Genomic DNA, 18,503 nt, shown 5'->3' with positions numbered 1-18,503 from the left:
AAAAGCTGTATAATGGCTGGCTTGCAAGCTTTATTTAGCTGCAAATGATGGCAACTAATGTTTTAAAGTGAAGCTTTTTTTGCCTCTTCTCCCAACATTACGGGCGCTGCAGCTGCTATGGTCTTGTCATGCGTGCCGTTGGATTTCTTGCAACATTACCAGATGGCGCTCACCTCTGCACATCCTGACCGGCGCTGCTGCCACAGCATTTCACCGTTAGTGTGTATTGCACGTGCTTTGCTGGTTTTAATTTCTATGCGAGAAAAATGCAGATGCTGGGCTGTGATAGTGTAAACATTAGAATCGTCCTTAGTCTGAAGAGAACGCTTTGAGCTGGAATCTCAACAGTGTGTTACCCATGTATGTAGAAGGAGCCCATTAACACGCGCCAGCAAGGCGTGCACTCGACGTCGAGGACACCCAGACTTGAAAGAAGTGTCACACGGAACAGGAGCGTCTTCGCTATGCAGTGAAATGTAGTGCAGACCGCGAACTTATGTATACATACAATTACAATACCTAATTGAAGTATGCACAGCATCATATTTCAATTAAAGTTTAATATTTCTGCCATGATACGGTGCGCCATGTGAGGCAATGACAACGCTCAATTCCCTCTCAGAGATTATGAACAATGACTCGCAACAACGCCTCAAGCAAACACATCTCTCTGTGTGTTCTGTGGAGTATGCAGACAAACAGAAGTGGTGCATGCAAGGTAACGCTTAACATCAACTTGCCACTTTCGTATTGGACTAAACGCTGAAAAAATTACAAACTTGCTACTAACATCACCGTTAATTATTGTCAATCAAAGCAAACAATGTGTGCTTCGTGTACATCGATTCTCAGTGCATGGGATCTGCCATTTTTTTTCTACTTTTCAATCTCTATATTGCTACTTTGCTAAGCTAACCTACATCTTCAATGTAAAAAAAGCCTAAAGAAGCATCTTAACGTAATACACAGCAATTTTTCATGCTCGTCTGTTTAAAAAAAAAACATATTTCTGTAGGAAATGAAATCTTCGCCAGAGTGTTGATGCGACTACAAGAGTACCTAGTACTTCGATCCATAAAACAATTGAATCTTGGCAGAAGAATGCCAGTTACATTTACACTATACAGTCCTTTCTAATCCAGGCTGGCGGAAAGCGCTGGAATTCCGCATGATGCCCAGCACCTTGCTTTTCTTGGCACCGACGAGAGGCATGAAAATTTTAGGATGCTTTGCATAGAACAAGATCAGCTATGCAGATCAGACCGTACATGCGAATAATGTATGAGGTGCTTTCTTTGTGTAGCAGTTCTTTCCTCATTCTTTTGCTTAAATAAAATGAGATCACTGAAAGTATGCCGAAAGTGCTGATAGGCCATGTCTTACAAACTTCAATAATCAGAACATCTAAAATCAAGAAAGCGGCTGACAGATGGAATAGCACACTGTGGTATGAAGGTTATAAACATGGATGAGGTGCCTCAGAAAGGCTGGCCAATGTTTCGATCGGAGCTATCTTCGTCAAAAGTGGCCTGGTCAGCCTTGGCATGTTAGTTTTAAAGGACTAGTAGGGTGACGTCACGTGCAGTTGTCAGTGGCAGCTGGTTGTAAAGGGAGAGACTTTAAAGAGAATGGGCGCTGTCGTCTGACGTCTGTAAGCATGGTTCCTAAGACGAGGGCACAAGACCGTGAGAATAGGAAGGCGGCGAGAAAAGAAACGAAAGAAAAGGAGAAAAAAAGAGATGCCAAGAGGCAAAAAAAGAAAGACAAGAAGAAGAAGGGCATGGGAGCGTGTTAAGGAAGTGAGGGGTTAGGGAGCATTCAGGAATGTCATTGGCGGCATGTTTCTGCCGTTTTAGAAGAACTGGTCAGGCGGTCAGTGTGCGAGTAACAGAAAAGACCCCAAAAGACATCAGTTGAAAGAATGACTTGAGTAGCGTAGCAGCAATGCGTTGGGTAATGTTGAAAAAATTAAGATGGCGACAAGGAGTCTGGGATGCAATGCATGTGGTAGCTGGCAGGCAGAGGCATGGTGTTTTAGGGATGTCGGCCTCAGTAGCTCAACGCAGGTGTCGTCACAGTGGTATATAGAGCTGGTGATACCCTGTGTGACTGATGCGCAGAAAAAGGTATCCTGGCATCTGGGATTTTGGATTGTGGTGGTGAGGGTGTTAAAAAAATATGATAGAAAACAGACAAAAGGGAGGAACTGAAAGTGGAATATCAAATAGGAGGGTTACATGAGCAAAAGTGGGCGGAGGCAGGTGTACATGGGAAAAGGGGTCATACAGTTGATATAAACTATAAAACATCAAAGAATATATTAAATTGAGTAGTAAGCAGGTAAAAATTAGAAACGGTGGAATAGGTGAGGTTAAGAATTAAGTTTAGCTGGTGGCACAATGTGTTTTGTGCCTTGGTTGATGACATGAGGCTTTCCGATTTAAGTTACAGCTTTAAAGTTTTTAAAGATTCTAAGTTGCTATGTGTTAAATTGATTTCCATTGGACGTAGGCATTTAAACTTGTGTATGAGGTATGATTCCGTATATTTCCTCTGGCGAGGTGAGCGGAAATTTGTAGTCTATAGAGCCTTGCTTTGTCACATATTACATGTTCATTGAAGTGGCTGGCTACTGCTTTAGGTAAATTGCTTTGTATCTGCGCGATGACCGTTCAGTCTTTTATGAATTTTTTTTCCTGTCTCACCTATGTATTATTTGCTACAAGTGGCACATTCTAGAGAGGAGACAACATTGCTTGATGTGCAGATGAAACTCGAAGTTACCTTGTTTGAGTAATTTGATGCTGTACTTATTACTGTAGTAGTAGATTAAATATGTTTGCATGTAGAGCACCCGGGCAGCCACAGGGACTGGTTCCTAAATTTGTTGTTTTTAGTTTGGCACGTACAAGAATGTCCTTAATATTATAGTGTTGGATCTCAAGACTACTCTGGGCAGGGCAGGAAAATCTTGTTTCTGGTTGCTGGGGAGAATTGGGTAGTATTTATTGAGGGTGTTGTTCATGTTTGGGAGTGTGAGAATTTAGCAGTAAGAAGAGGCGCTGTTCTTGTGATCCTAGGGTGGGGCTTGAGCACCTCGGCTCAGTCAAGTTTGGTTGCATCGGTGCAGGCTTTCTGAAGTGCACTCATTGGGTGGTTCCCGTTTGATAGGGTTTCTTTAAGGTGATCAAGTCTATCTATGTAGTCTTGGTTTTCAACACACATGTGACGTAGCCATGTACTTGGCCTTTAAATATGCCTTCTTTGCAATGTGGCTTGATGGTGGCTTGTATATTCTAGGTACTGTTGTTTGTCAAAAGGTTTCCATACAGGCATGGCCACAATTAGTACATGACCGGGGTTGTTGGAGAAATATGGGAGAGGCCTTTGCCCTGCAGTGGGCATAACCAGGCTGATGATGATGATGATTCCATACAGCATTGTCATTAGTGTCCCAGTGTCAATGTATATTGTTGTGTCCAGAAAGTTTATGCGCTCCATTGAAGATTTTGATGTGAATTTTATTGTTGGGTGAAAAGAATTCAGAAATCCTACATATTTATCTAGGCTGTCTTGACCATGTCACCATATTATGAATATGTCGTCTATGTATCGTAGGTATGTGTGGGCCCTGTCAGTGCAGCTCAATAGAAAGTCTGTAGAATCCCCATAAATATGTTAGCATAAATATGTTTTCCCATGTACATCTGTTTCCGCCCGCTTTTGCTCATGCCACACTCTTATTTGTTATTCCAGTTTCAGTTCACCCCCATATTTGTCTGTTCTTTATTATATTTTTTCGAAACACCCTCACCAACACATTCCAAAGTCCCAGGCGCCGGATACCTTCTTCGGTGCCTCAGCCACACAGGGTATCGCCACTTCTGCATACCGCTGTGACGACACCTATATTGAGCTACTGGGACTAACGTCCCTAGAAAGACCATGCCGCTGCCTTCCAGCTACCCTATGCACTGCATTCCGGACTCCTTACTGTCATCTTAACTCCTTCTAAATTATCCGACGCACTGCTGCTATACTACTCAAGTCATTCTTTCAACTAATGTCTTTTCGGGTTGTTTTTGTTACTCGAGCACTGACCGCCTCACCGCCTCCTTTAAAGCCACAAGAACATGCTGCCAAAGACACCCCTGAATGCTCCCTAACCTCTTGCTTCCCCAACACCTTCCTTTGCCCTTCTTTTTCTCTTCTTGTTCTTTCTTTCCCTCTTGGTGTCTCTTTTTTTCTCCTTTTCTCCTTTTCTCACCGCATTCCCGCTCCCACTATTGTTCCTACGTCTTAGGAATCATGCTTACAGACATCAGGTGACCGCGCTCATTCTCCTTCAAGTCTCTCCCTTTACAACCAGCCACTCCCGACAACTGCATGTGACGTCACTCTACTAACACTTTAAAACTAACATGCCGAGGATGACGAGGCAGCCTTTGAGAAGATAGGTCCTCCTAACGAAACGTTGGCCACCCTTTCTGAGGCACTTTATCCCTGTTTATAACTTTTACATCGCAATAATCAGAATAGTGTTTTGAAATTGCTTGGCTGTGAACGCTGCAGATTGTAAAGCAGCACATCAGGTGACCACAGTCAACACTTTGGAAGGCGGTGGTTTAAAAAGCTTCTTTAGACCATACAATTTGCCAAGCTGTGTCGGAACCCAATTTTCTTGAGAAGCATTATTTCAAAAAAGTGAAATGAAAGCTGCAGCATGAAAAGCTACAATAACGCATGCCAAGTCTACATTAGAAATTTCAAAGACAATGAGGTGCTTAAATGTTCACTTCTGTTAAGACAATGAGCAGCAGGTGAATGCAAGCTATCGAGGTCCTGTCAAAATTAACCGCTCGTGTAGCCACCCGACTTTCTTGATTGTTTTTAATTGAAACTGATTATGGGGGAAACTTTGTGTATGGTTTTCGCTGGAAACCCATATCCCGAAATTATCTTGTGCTGCTTTTCATACCCACACAGACATTTAAATTGTGTGTCGAGACACAGTGCATATACAGCAGAAGAAAAAGATATAATATATAGGCACTTGCCTCATTCTTGCTTTGGCATTTCTTGTCGCTCTGTATACATCATGTAATGCTAACTCATTCAGATAACTTGTAGATATGCAGTTATATTTCTTAAATGAGGTGACAGTTGACTTACTCTTCAAAGCAGCCACTTTCTCCGAGAGGTGTTGCCAGAAGCTTCCCAGATGCAAGGCACATTGTCCGGCAGGCCTGTCCAGTCAGGCTGCTTTCACCTGCTTGTACTGGTGTCCACAGGTGCCATGCCACCTCTAATGGGCACTTTCCGTCGGAAGCAGACTTGAATATGTAATGCCACTTGTTGAGTGGCATCACAAATCCCACACCAATCTGTACCTGTAATAGATATGAAGTGTTTTTTTCCTGAGCAGTATTCTTAACACTAAAACGCACTTGTATAAAACAATATGATATAGGTTAATTAGGTCCGTCAATTTCTGATGCAACTCTATAATTTCCAATTTCTGCCCCTCGAACAAGTTTTAAAAAAACTGGGGTGAAACCCAACCTCACCAAGAAATTCATTTTTGTGTAAAGGATTAAACTAATAAAATTTTCCCATTTTAAGGGCAGCAAACACTCAAATTTCGTACAGTCTAACCTTGCAATAATGCAATTAATAGAGAAAGCGAAACAATTGATTCAAATAGGCGCACCGCCATGCAGAGAACAGTGCAAGAACAAGTGACGTCAAGGCCTCCAAGATTGCACTGTCACACGGAGAATAGTGCAGCACATGTTACCTAGAGACCTACGCGTGCCAGTCTCCAAAATCCACCACCATCACACACTACATGGCCTTGTTCTAAAGAACACTGGAGACATGCCTTGAAAGTATGATTACCCTTGCATGGTTGAAAACAAGTGAATTCCCTTGTGGGCTTTGAAAACCACACGCACCACTCACTCATCTCAGCAGTTATATTTTCGTCATGACTAAACTGCAGCGACGAATGCGCCAAGTCCCGTCACAACTTCAAACTTCAGAACTCGGTGTGCACGCTCCTTTTACTGCGACCAGGTTCGAAATGTTTGTTGTAATAGTACAGCGCTAGTACAGCGGCAGCGGAATTCTCTTTAGGGACAATTGCACACATTCTACATATTTTTGTAGGTTTTTGCGCAATATGTGCGTTGCTGTTTTTTGTCATTAAGCCCTTCAGCTGATATCTAGCGCCCGTTCAGACTGTGTCTCTTCGTGTGTGTGTGTGTGTGTGCCCTTGCACTTGTCATGATGTCCAAGTGCAGCTACCACCAACTAGAACTAACTTTTGCATTAATCAGAAGTACATATTAGCACGCTTTATAAAAAGCCAAAAGATTAGCACTATGCTGACCGGGAATGAGAAATGGTAAGAATATTCTGGCTGAAAACAACATTTCATGTTTATCAACACTGACGGGCAAGTAATTAAGAAAGTTGGTGTACGTTAATGTTTACCTTTTGAGTGATACAAGCGACCGAAAGAAGACAACAAGACACAAAAGCTACCAATTCAACATTAATTCTGATGCAAAAATTAAAGAAAATATGTATACTGCGTGTGCCCTTGCACTGCACAAGCGATCTTTTAAGACAAAGGGCAGAAGTTGCAATAGTACAAATGTACAAAATCATGATAAACAGTACTTCCATAAAAATAGAACAAATAAGCACAGAGTGATCACTATTCGGTGTCATTTAGAGAGTATTCCTCTTTGTAATGCAATCATAATGAGCGCTGGCTGACAGATGTCCCTCTTTTTTAAATGGTATGCCTCAGTGATAATGTTGATCAAGCGGTTGCCTTAAGTAAACAAAAGAGATGAACAATCTAAATCTGGCGTACATCACCAGTTGTGTCAATACATTGTCAAGTGGGACGAGCACGCTTGTCCCTTGAGTGAATAATGATGCTCTCCTGGGCACATGCTTATACACCGGCCAGTCTGCCCCATGTACAAGACCGTCCATTCTTAGTACGAAGATGGTGCAGAGTGGCCGAACTCCGCGGATTGCCAGCGCGCATGGCATGGCTGTGCAACGGAGCTAAGCGGCGCAGACGCACAGGGGCTTAGAGGTGGGACTTCATGTCGTGTGTCATCCTCTAAAGCATGGCATGCTCCCGCACTTTAGCAGATGACACGAAGCTCCACATCCCCCCTGCGCCATGCACGCTGGCACTCCGCAGGGCGTGGTCACGCCGAGTCGTGTTCGTGCCAAGAGTTGACGACCCTGTACATTTGACCAAACATACACATGAACAGAGGCATAGACAACACTGCTAATGACGGACACAAGACATATTTAGTGGTAATTTATACAAATCTCCCTTGCCTAGACGCCTTTCTCAATGCGCTTGTGGAATGCTATGCACACATATTTCGAGCGAAAAAATAAAGTAGGCAGGTATGCAGCACAGTCCACAAGTGAACTTAGAAAAGCGAGCAGGCAAGCGAGGTACGCTTGGTTAAACATACCACGAAATATGTCTAGTGCGTGTTAGGGGCAGTGTACTGCATTCCAATGTTAGGAAGCTGACAGGCCTGGAACTAAATATGTACCAAAGAAATCACCACATTTTACTGAGAAGACCGGCATGCTCGTCTGACTTGGCCGTGCATTGCCGCGATAGGGCTTTAGGCCAGATTAAATTAATTTATCTGTTTCCACCCAGGGTGAAAAATTGACAAGAGAAATCAGAGAGGCATACCACAAGACGTGTGAGCAAGCCCTCATTATGAATGCATGAAAAAAGGCGTCCTTTCTAGATGACAAGGGATAGAAATTAGTCTGAATATTCACCTTTTTTTACGCAAATACTGTTTATTGTGATTTTTTGCCTTTGTATTACAACTCACGTTTTCCTTCTGAAGGAACTTGTGCACAATATAAGCACACACTCAGTGTTATTTTTATTCCTTCTATCAAAATATTCAGTCATCACTGGTCATGTTGTATGGTCTCCCCTCCTTCACTGCGTAAATTTTGTCCTCAAGAGTTATATGAACTGACTGGCAAACTCAAGACGACACTACAAATTTCACCTAGAGGATACGGCTGGTTCTCAGAAAATGCACAAATACGGCGACAGGTGTCTGTTGGAACACTGTAGCAATAAAGGGTGGAAGCTACCTTTGACATTGCTGCAATACATCAGTTGTCACATGGCTACAACCCTTAAGAAACAACAGAAATGTAAGTGCACAGCAAAAACAAGCAGGTTCATCAACCACAAATTTGACTTCAGCAGCCAGAACATAGGCAGTTTCATGTAGCTAAAGCATTAGCTAATATGTGGAAAATACATGCACAACCACCCTTAGCTTGAGATACCTGCATACCAACATAAAACCATGAGTTGCAGTGCACATGATGCTTGTTCTTGACACTAGTATTTTGTGAAAAATACTTTTTGGATTACGTACAATGCTTTCAATTCATTTGCCCAGTAATCAAAGGCTTTTGACAGCATTACACTTTGCACTTGCTTGTTGAAAATATTCTCACCTGAACAGCACCAAGCAGAATAAATAGAAAACTGCCCACTGTGCTAACCAAATATGTGGAGAGACACAAAGTAATAGAATTATTTCTGGACAGCTGCAGACTTAGAGCTTGTTGGCTGATAATCACTATTAAAATTACACCACTGCCAAGCAGATGTTCTGTGTGGTGCTGTTGAAATCAAGTTCACTTGATGAGCAACATAGCAATAACCAGCAAATGCTTTAGCAATAGCAAGCAGGCAATCTTGCATGTGCAAAACTGCATGCGTATTTAATGATAGTGCATCAATAGGCTGAACTATGTACCAACTATGTGGTCTATGCAGTATAGACAAAGTCGAAAACGATGCAACTGGACACAGACTCTGCCACATTGCCTACTTGCATGAATGGGTATAGCTTAAGAAAAATATCAAAAAATGTAGAGAAAAAAAGCAAGCTTACTAGAAAACTCCTCACTGCTGTAGTACATACAGCACAGTGAATACTGGCCTTCATGTACCATTTAAAAAAATTCAAGCTCGTGTCCATTGTTCTGGGAACTTGAGAAATAATTGTGAAATTAATGGAGAAGGTTGGGCTAGTTGGCGTTGACACAGCTCCTGTGACATAGTTACTAGCACAAACAAGGCGTACGGAATAAAGGTCGGACTAGCCAAAGCGGTAGACTTCAACTGACATGCTTTATTCAGAAGAAACATGCAAACAGGCCACCGCATGCTCAGTTAATGTGGAGACATATGCATAAACGAATGTGCCACATAGGGGATAACGAAATGCACATAGAAGCTGATAAGCATCCACAAGAAGCCATTACAAAGCATTCACCAAATTTTTCTCAAGACACAACACTTATTTATCAGCTGGTACCAGTGATGGAGTGCTTATGCATTCATCAGCAGCTTTCGAAATGCAAAACACCTCAAACATATCCCTATATAACTGCCTGGCAAACTGACTGAGCACTTGTGTGTTATGAAAACATGGGGAGCATATATGGGTACTTTAACAGTGATCAGCCAAGTAGCCAGCGCCTGTGAGAGCATTTACAGCGTTCCGGTACTCCCCAACCCACTCATTCAGGCACCTGTTTGTTCAATATACCACTTTCCACAGGGAAGTGTAATGTAGTATACCACCACTACATTTCAGTTAACAAAGCAGGTGACATGCTGCTTAGTGCATGTACCTTGACGCCCAACAATGTTTACCAACTTGCATATTCTTGTGAGCGTTAGCGGTGCTGAAAAAATGCCCACACAAAACTTGTTCGCCACCTTTCTTCTAGGTGGTGGGACACCCTGTGTATGTATGGCAGAGCTGCACGGCTACCACTGGGACGTGCGTTACTGCACGTCCAGTGGGCAATGTGGTAGTGCCAATGACTTTCTTGTTGTGCTGGCTTTGCTGTTAAGAACATTGTGGGTGTTTTCGAACAGTGTTCAGTAGGACTCAAGTTCACACATGAGTTGCCAGAAGATGATCGCCTGCAATCATTCGATATTCGTATAATTTTAAATCATACTTTCCTTTGTTATATATACTCTCTTAGGAAAAAGAAGCCCTTGCTCGACTACCGTTTTGCATACTCCATGGTAAAGGGTGCATAGCTCCTAGCTGCCCGAGAGCTGTTCTGGTTAAATCTTGTGCACCAGGTTCCCTGCAGCGCTCAGCAACTAAGCGAGCCATTTATGTAGGGCCGGGTATCTCGATAACACCTTGGTGTCAATTACTGGGAGCCTCATTAAAGAGGTAAAAACAGATCTGGCAGCTGCTCGGTGCAATAACGCACGTCCCAGTGGGCGCCCTGTGGCTGTGCCATCTGTACATGGGGTGTCCCACCACCTAAACAATGTGGCAAACCAGTGCAGTGTAGGTGTTTTCTTCAGCGCCACTAGAGCTCGCAAGAATGTGCAGGTTGGTAAGCAACGCCGGGAATCAGGGTACATGCACTAAGGAGCATGTCACCCACTTTTAACTGCAATGTGGGGGTGGTATACAAGATTTCACTTCCCTGTAGCAAGTGCTGTATTGGACAAAAGGGCAGGTTCTTGAACGAGAGGCTTAGGGAGCACCGGAACGCTGTAAACGCTCTAGCAGGCACTGCCCATTTGGCTGACCACTGCCGAAGATGTGCTCGTAAATGCTACCTGTGTTTTCAAAACAAGCAAGTGCTCAGACGGTTTGGCAGGCAGTCAGATAAGGAAATATTTGGTGTTTTGCATTTCAAAGGCTGCTGATGAATGTGTAAGCACTCCTTCACTGGGACTCACTGATAAAGGAGTGTTTGTTGTACCTTGAGAAGAACCTGCTGAATGCTTTGTAATGGCTTGTTGTGGGCAGTATTGGCTTTGTTGCGCATTTGGTTTCCTCCCATGTGGCACATTTATTTATGCATCTGTCTGCAGATATTTTTGAGCATAAGGTGGGACCTCATTGCGTGTTTCCTGAATAAAGATTCTAAGTTGAAGTCTAGTGCACTGTCTTGTCCAACTATTTTCAATTAGTCTTGTTCGTGCAAGTAACCCTCGCAATAATTGTAATACCAATGTTAAACAATGGTAAGCATGCTGCATGCTTAGACCTGTGACATATTTGGCCCATTACACTTTTAATCCTTACGTGCGCAGAAACTGCACAAGCGTGTAGCCTAAACGAAAAAAAAAGTGGATATAAAAGGTATAACACAGGAAAGTTTCAAATCAATAAAACAAAATAACAAGAGGTAGATATGATGTGTACTAAGCAAAATAAAATGTAACGTGCAGCCAAGTGATTGATGCAAGAAAAAATAAACCTCAAGACATGTTAGGTCTAGTTTTAAAGTGAACAAGGTAATGTGTACATAATGTCTACAAACACAAATAAGCAGCAAGTTGAATAAAGTTGAGCAGATATTTAGCCTATTTAGTAAGCACTGCTGAGTAATATGTCCATAAACTTATTGACGAATGATACCGAGATCCTACTTTTGCGAACACATACACTTCAGTCATACCTGACCAGACCATCCGATTACACACAGTGCTGCTGCAGCCATAGCTCCTCCCTGACGTGGACACTGTTGATGGTCACGGCCTTGCCACTGCAAGATAGGTTCTGTGTTAACTTATAGCAGTGGCACTTTAAAGAAGTCATTGTGAACACATGCAAGGAGCACAGAGAAAGTCACAAAAACAATGTTTGCACCACTGCAGGGTGGGTACAGAGCACAAGGTCAATGTTACTGATGAATATTGTGATAATAGGGACCTCTTCATGACAATAAAATTTTTAAGACCTACAGCTACAGTACATTACAAACACAAGTTTGTTTACGTAACAATTCATTTTTTTCTATCAGTTAAGCAACTTTCCCTTGTCATCTCTAGTTATGTCAAAACACCTTGTCTCAAAACGTAAGCTGTAGTAGTAGCAAGCCGTATTGCTTAAATTTTTTTGCCCGAACCCTATGAGGGAGATTTTGTGCGCGACGGCTTTGAGCGAGTAAACGGGCCGTCGCGCGAACATATCGCTCGTTCTTTGTCGCCTGGTTCTGGAAATCTAGAATTCGTCGCTCGTCGCCCAGAAGTGCTATGAGCGAACAGACAATAGCGCGAAGCCAGAACTGGATGTACATACATCAGTCGAGTACTACCGCTTGTTGCACGGAACAAGCAAACGACTATTTTGATACGTGCAAGGTTAAGAACCTACTGCAAGACATTAAAGAAATGTTTTATGCTGCTCCTTTGAGTAAAACACAGCAAACTAAATTAATAAAGCACACTTTTGGCGCGTATTTGCTGCCCTCATACCGGCAACACCGGGGAGACGGCTCTCATTGTCGTCGTTCGCATAGGGTACGACTTGTACGGAACGAGCGAGCGCGACAGCCATCTACATCGCGTCTCCGTCGCGCGCAAGACCGCTCGCATGGGGTACGACTTGTAGGGAACGAGCGAGCGCGACAGCCATATTCATCGCGTCTCCGTCGCGCGCAACACCGCTCGCATGGGGTGCGACTTGTACGGAACGAGCGAGCGCGACAGCCATCTACATCGCGTCTCCGTCGCGCGCAAGACCGCTCGCATGGGGTACGACTTGTAGGGAACGAGCGAGCGCGACAGCCATATTCATCGCGTCTCCGTCGCGCGCAAGACCGCTCGCATGGGGTACGACTTGTAGGGAACGAGCGAGCGCGACAGCCATATTCATCGCGTCTCCGTCGCGCGCAACACCGCTCGCATGGGGTGCGACTTGTACGGAACGAGCGAGCGCGACAGCCATCTACATCGCGTCTCCGTCGCGCGCAAGACCGCTCGCATGGGGTACGACTTGTAGGGAACGAGCGAGCGCGACAGCCATATTCATCGCGTCTCCGTCGCGCGCAAGACCGCTCGCATGGGGTACGACTTGTAGGGAACGAGCGAGCGCGACAGCCATATTCATCGCGTCTCCGTCGCGCGCAACACCGCTCGCATGGGGTGCGACTTGTACGGAACGAGCGAGCGCGACAGCCATCTACATCGCGTCTCCGTCGCGCGCAAGACCGCTCGCATGGGGTACGACTTGTAGGGAACGAGCGAGCGCGACAGCCATATTCATCGCGTCTCCGTCGCGCGCAAGACTGCTCGCATGGGGTACGACTTGTAGGGAACGAGCGAGCGCGACAGCCATATTCATCGCGTCTCCGTCGCGCGCAACACCGCTCGCATGGGGTACGACTTGTAGGGAACGAGCGAGCGCGACAGCCATCTACATCGCGTCTCCGTCGCGCGCAAGACCGCTCGCATGGGGTACGACTTGTAGGGAACGAGCGAGCGCGACAGCCATATTCATCGCGTCTCCGTCGCGCGCAACACCGCTCGCATGGGGTGCGACTTGTACGGAACGAGCGAGCGCGACAGCCATCTACATCGCGTCTCCGTCGCGCGCAAGACCGCTCGCATGGGGTACGACTTGTAGGGAACGAGCGAGCGCGACAGCCATCTACATCGCGTCTCCGTCGCGCGCAAGACCGCTCGCATGGGGTACGACTTGTAGGGAACGAGCGAGCGCGACAGCCATATTCATCGCGTCTCCGTCGCGCGCAAGACCGCTCGCATGGGGTACGACTTGTAGGGAACGAGCGAGCGCGACAGCCATATTCATCGCGTCTCCGTCGCGCGCAACACCGCTCGCATGGGGTGCGACTTGTACGGAACGAGCGAGCGCGACAGCCATCTACATCGCGTCTCCGTCGCGCGCAAGACCGCTCGCATGGGGTACGACTTGTAGGGAACGAGCGAGCGCGACAGCCATCTACATCGCGTCTCCGTCGCGCGCAAGACCGCTCGCATGGGGTACGACTTGTAGGGAACGAGCGAGCGCGACAGCCATATTCATCGCGTCTCCGTCGCGCGCAACACCGCTCGCATGGGGTGCGACTTGTACGGAACGAGCTAGCGCGACAGCCATCTACATCGCGTCTCCGTCGCGCGCAAGACCGCTCGCATGGGGTACGACTTGTAGGGAACGAGCGAGCGCGACAGCCATCTACATCGCGTCTCCGTCGCGCGCAAGACCGCTCGCATGGGGTACGACTTGTAGGGAACGAGCGAGCGCGACAGCCATCTACATCGCGTCTCCGTCGCGCGCAACACCGCTCGCATGGGGTGCGACTTGTACGGAACGAGCTAGCGCGACAGCCATCTACATCGCGTCTCCGTCGCGCGCAAGACCGCTCGCATGGGGTACGACTTGTAGGGAACGAGCGAGCGCGACAGCCATCTACATCGCGTCTCCGTCGCGCGCAAGACCGCTCGCATGGGGTACGACTTGTAGGGAACGAGCGAGCGCGACAGCCATATTCATCGCGTCTCCGTCGCGCGCAACACCGCTCGCATGGGGTGCGACTTGTACGGAACGAGCTAGCGCGACAGCCATCTACATCGCGTCTCCGTCGCGCGCAAGACCGCTCGCATGGGGTACGACTTGTAGGGAACGAGCGAGCGCGACAGCCATATTCATCGCGTCTCCGTCGCGCGCAAGACCGCTCGCATGGGGTACGACTTGTAGGGAACGAGCGAGCGCGACAGCCATATTCATCGCGTCTCCGTCGCGCGCAACACCGCTCGCATGGGGTGCGACTTGTACGGAACGAGCGAGCGCGACAGCCATCTACATCGCGTCTCCGTCGCGCGCAAGACCGCTCGCATGGGGTACGACTTGTAGGGAACGAGCGAGCGCGACAGCCATATTCATCGCGTCTCCGTCGCGCGCAAGACCGCTCGCATGGGGTACGACTTGTAGGGAACGAGCGAGCGCGACAGCCATATTCATCGCGTCTCCGTCGCGCGCAACACCGCTCGCATGGGGTGCGACTTGTACGGAACGAGCGAGCGCGACAGCCATCTACATCGCGTCTCCGTCGCGCGCAAGACCGCTCGCATGGGGTACGACTTGTAGGGAACGAGCGAGCGCGACAGCCATCTACATCGCGTCTCCGTCGCGCGCAAGACCGCTCGCATGGGGTACGACTTGTAGGGAACGAGCGAGCGCGACAGCCATATTCATCGCGTCTCCGTCGCGCGCAACACCGCTCGCATGGGGTGCGACTTGTACGGAACGAGCTAGCGCGACAGCCATCTACATCGCGTCTCCGTCGCGCGCAAGACCGCTCGCATGGGGTACGACTTGTAGGGAACGAGCGAGCGCGACAGCCATCTACATCGCGTCTCCGTCGCGCGCAAGACCGCTCGCATGGGGTACGACTTGTAGGGAACGAGCGAGCGCGACAGCCATCTACATCGCGTCTCCGTCGCGCGCAACACCGCTCGCATGGGGTGCGACTTGTACGGAACGAGCTAGCGCGACAGCCATCTACATCGCGTCTCCGTCGCGCGCAAGACCGCTCGCATGGGGTACGACTTGTAGGGAACGAGCGAGCGCGACAGCCATCTACATCGCGTCTCCGTCGCGCGCAAGACCGCTCGCATGGGGTACGACTTGTAGGGAACGAGCGAGCGCGACAGCCATATTCATCGCGTCTCCGTCGCGCGCAACACCGCTCGCATGGGGTGCGACTTGTACGGAACGAGCTAGCGCGACAGCCATCTACATCGCGTCTCCGTCGCGCGCAAGACCGCTCGCATGGGGTACGACTTGTAGGGAACGAGCGAGCGCGACAGCCATATTCATCGCGTCTCCGTCGCGCGCAACACCGCTCGCATGGGGTGCGACTTGTACGGAACGAGCTAGCGCGACAGCCATCTACATCGCGTCTCCGTCGCGCGCAAGACCGCTCGCATGGGGTGCGACTTGTACGGAACGAGCTAGCGCGACAGCCATCTACATCGCGTCTCCGTCGCGCGCAAGACCGCTCGCATGGGGTACGACTTGTAGGGAACGAGCGAGCGCGACAGCCATATTCATCGCGTCTCCGTCGCGCGCAACACCGCTCGCATGGGGTGCGACTTGTACGGAACGAGCTAGCGCGACAGCCATCTACATCGCGTCGCTGTCGCGCGCAAGATCACTTGCATGGTGTTTATACTTTTTCCCAATAACTGCTCACAAACCGACAACCGCGTAAACAGACATTATTTACAACCTCGAAGCATAAGTAAGAGAGGAAACATCATTGCAGTAAGAATAGGTAAAGAGGCAGGTGAGTCTTTATTATCCAACTTCAGCAGAAAAGTGGCAGCTCGCGCGAATGAGGACTGTTGCCGAACCTAATCCCTCTCACCGGAAGGAAGCGCTCACCAAGACTTTCAATTTAGCATTAAGCCAATAAACTTGCGCAAGCAAATTATGTCAACCAACGCTCAGCAAGCATCGGCACAGTCAATGTCGTCGTGGGAGTTCGATTTCTTACGCTCGCAAGGCACTCTAGGCACACACGAGAAGCAAGCACAGCATGCGTGTACTCACCTTTTAAATGGTACGATGCGGTCGAAAAGCGCCCTCCAAGTTGCTGGAGCGGCAAAGTTATTCCCGCATACATGCAGTTGCGTAGTGGACGACCTGCGGAACGCTAATAATGCGCATCATTTCTTTGCGGCGTCCACCGAACTCTCCACAACCACCACGGACAAAGGGAACGCACTCTATGGCATGAAAATCGTTGGTCCACGTTTGCCTGGCGCACCACGCATACCGCGAGTTTGCAGCGAGACACAAGCTATCTTTTGGCAATTTTGTGCACGCGAACTAAGTCACAATTCATTACAGCAAACGCAAAAACACGATCAAACAAACACATCGTAGCAACTCGTACGACCGACAGCACTTCACTGTAGACAGCACATGTAAACAAGGGAACAAGATTGGTGGATGGATACTATGAGCAACCACTTTGAAACGGGGCGGTGGGTGGCGCTACCTGTGAAATTGGGAGTTTGGTTGGCCTCCGCGATGACTAACATAATAACAAGCACACACTCGCTTTGTGCCTTGTTGCGCCCAACTGCATATAGATGTTCCAATACATAAACAACCATCGCGCAGTTTATATTATCCGCTATACTTTAGCGCAAAAAGAAATTGTATGACGTATTTTTGATTTCCAGCAGCTTCCGCCACATGCGGGCAGTAAAAAGATGGCCTTCGAGATTCGCGCATGCCATTCTTAGGAAACCTTCTCTGGGCTGTTTTGAAGCCCATCCATGCCCATCCATGCCCACCCACGACGCCTTGCGCTACTGCCCGTGCATTGACCCGCGCTACCTGCGCCGTCACTTCGTTTTAAACGACTTGTTGCTTTCGTCACCCTCTACTGTAGCATTAGAAATTGTTGACATGATCTCGGAGGTACACGTCCAGTGTGCGATGTTTCCGTGCGCGTTGTAACTTATTCAGTCAGAAAGCATCAAATCTACGAGGATTAATCGCTCGTGTGGCGCGGGTTACACCCCTGTCATCCGCATTGCTTTCGTGTTGGTGTGGTGAATGTGTGCGTATTGCGCTCCTGTCGTCCATGCCTTTGTATTTATCGTGCGGCCCACGAATATTCCTGGAAAAAACCGCATGTCTCCGCCGCGTGAATGTGTCCTATGTGGTGGGTGCCAGAAATGTGCGGCGGTGTACAATATGTTCGCAGCCAAGTGCTACCGTGCATTCCAGCGAATAGACGCGGCTGCTTACGCACGGTTTTATTCAGTGTTTCTTCATTAGCTTTGTGATTTACTTGCGTCTGCGATAGAATCCACAAGGTACCCCAGTTGAAAAAGACAACAGGAATTCATGTCGCAACTAGAGAAATTTCTCTTGTACGACAGAAGTTCCTCGCGTTTCCGTAGTTGACAGACATTCCTGATGTTACGGCAGAAAGTCTGATGTCGCAACAGAAGCATTCTGTCGCGAAGACCAAGATCTCTGAAGTCGCAACAGAAACGTTCTGTCGCTACAACAAGTGTTCTGAAGCCGGAACAACAGCTTTCTATTATGACAGCGACTCTGACATTACGACAGCAATTCTGACGTTGCAACACAAACATCCGGTCGCGACGGCCAAGAGTTCTGAAGTCGCAACAGAAGCGCTTTCCGTCGCTGCCCTTTAAAATAGTTTGTCTGTTTCGCATCGGTGGTGTGCACTGTACTTTTCTCTTGCGCGGTATTCAACCGTGCTTCTCTCAAGCCGGCAATGCTGATAGCACCGACACCGGTATTAAAGTCGACGTGGCCAACGACGCGGCACCTACCCGCCTCCTCAAAATCGGCCGCTGATCAAAATCATACCATCTGCGGGAATGGCTGCGTATCCGTTTTGTTTTATTTGGTAAGATGTGGCACACAAGCCTGTGGACTTACATGTGCGGTTACACTGTCACATTAGTTAATTTCCCAAGAATTATTGCACAAGCTTATGCGAAGCGGAAAAGAAGTTTTCGGTTGTTCCACAAAGTTGCGTGAAAACCTGTCTCGCTCGGGTCTCATTAATCTGGTACAGCGCTGCCGTGAGAAGCCATTATGCTGTCAGAATGAAGACTCATCCAC

General features: G+C 47.6%; 1 protein-coding gene and 1 long non-coding RNA gene across 3 annotated transcripts in view; one reads left to right on the top strand and one right to left on the bottom strand.

Annotated features, from left to right (window-relative positions):
* The window catches only part of LOC139060460 (palmitoyltransferase ZDHHC2-like), a 65,629-nt gene that overhangs the window by 8,087 nt on the left and 39,039 nt on the right, over positions 1–18,503 (top strand). The gene's annotated exons all lie outside the window — the stretch shown is intronic.
* LOC139060459 (uncharacterized) lies at positions 4,982–16,791 on the bottom strand. Its single transcript, XR_011514833.1, has 3 exons — positions 16,440–16,791; positions 11,542–11,628; positions 4,982–5,390 (listed from the first exon to the last, which is right to left on the bottom strand). It is a non-coding gene; the product is annotated as an uncharacterized lncRNA (long non-coding RNA).

The sequence above is a fragment of the Dermacentor albipictus genome, chromosome 5, assembly GCF_038994185.2.
Source record: "Dermacentor albipictus isolate Rhodes 1998 colony chromosome 5, USDA_Dalb.pri_finalv2, whole genome shotgun sequence".
Taxonomy (NCBI): Eukaryota; Metazoa; Arthropoda; class Arachnida; order Ixodida; family Ixodidae; genus Dermacentor; species Dermacentor albipictus.
Note: the sequence above shows the minus strand (reverse complement) of the source record. Positions and strands in the feature narration are given on the sequence as shown.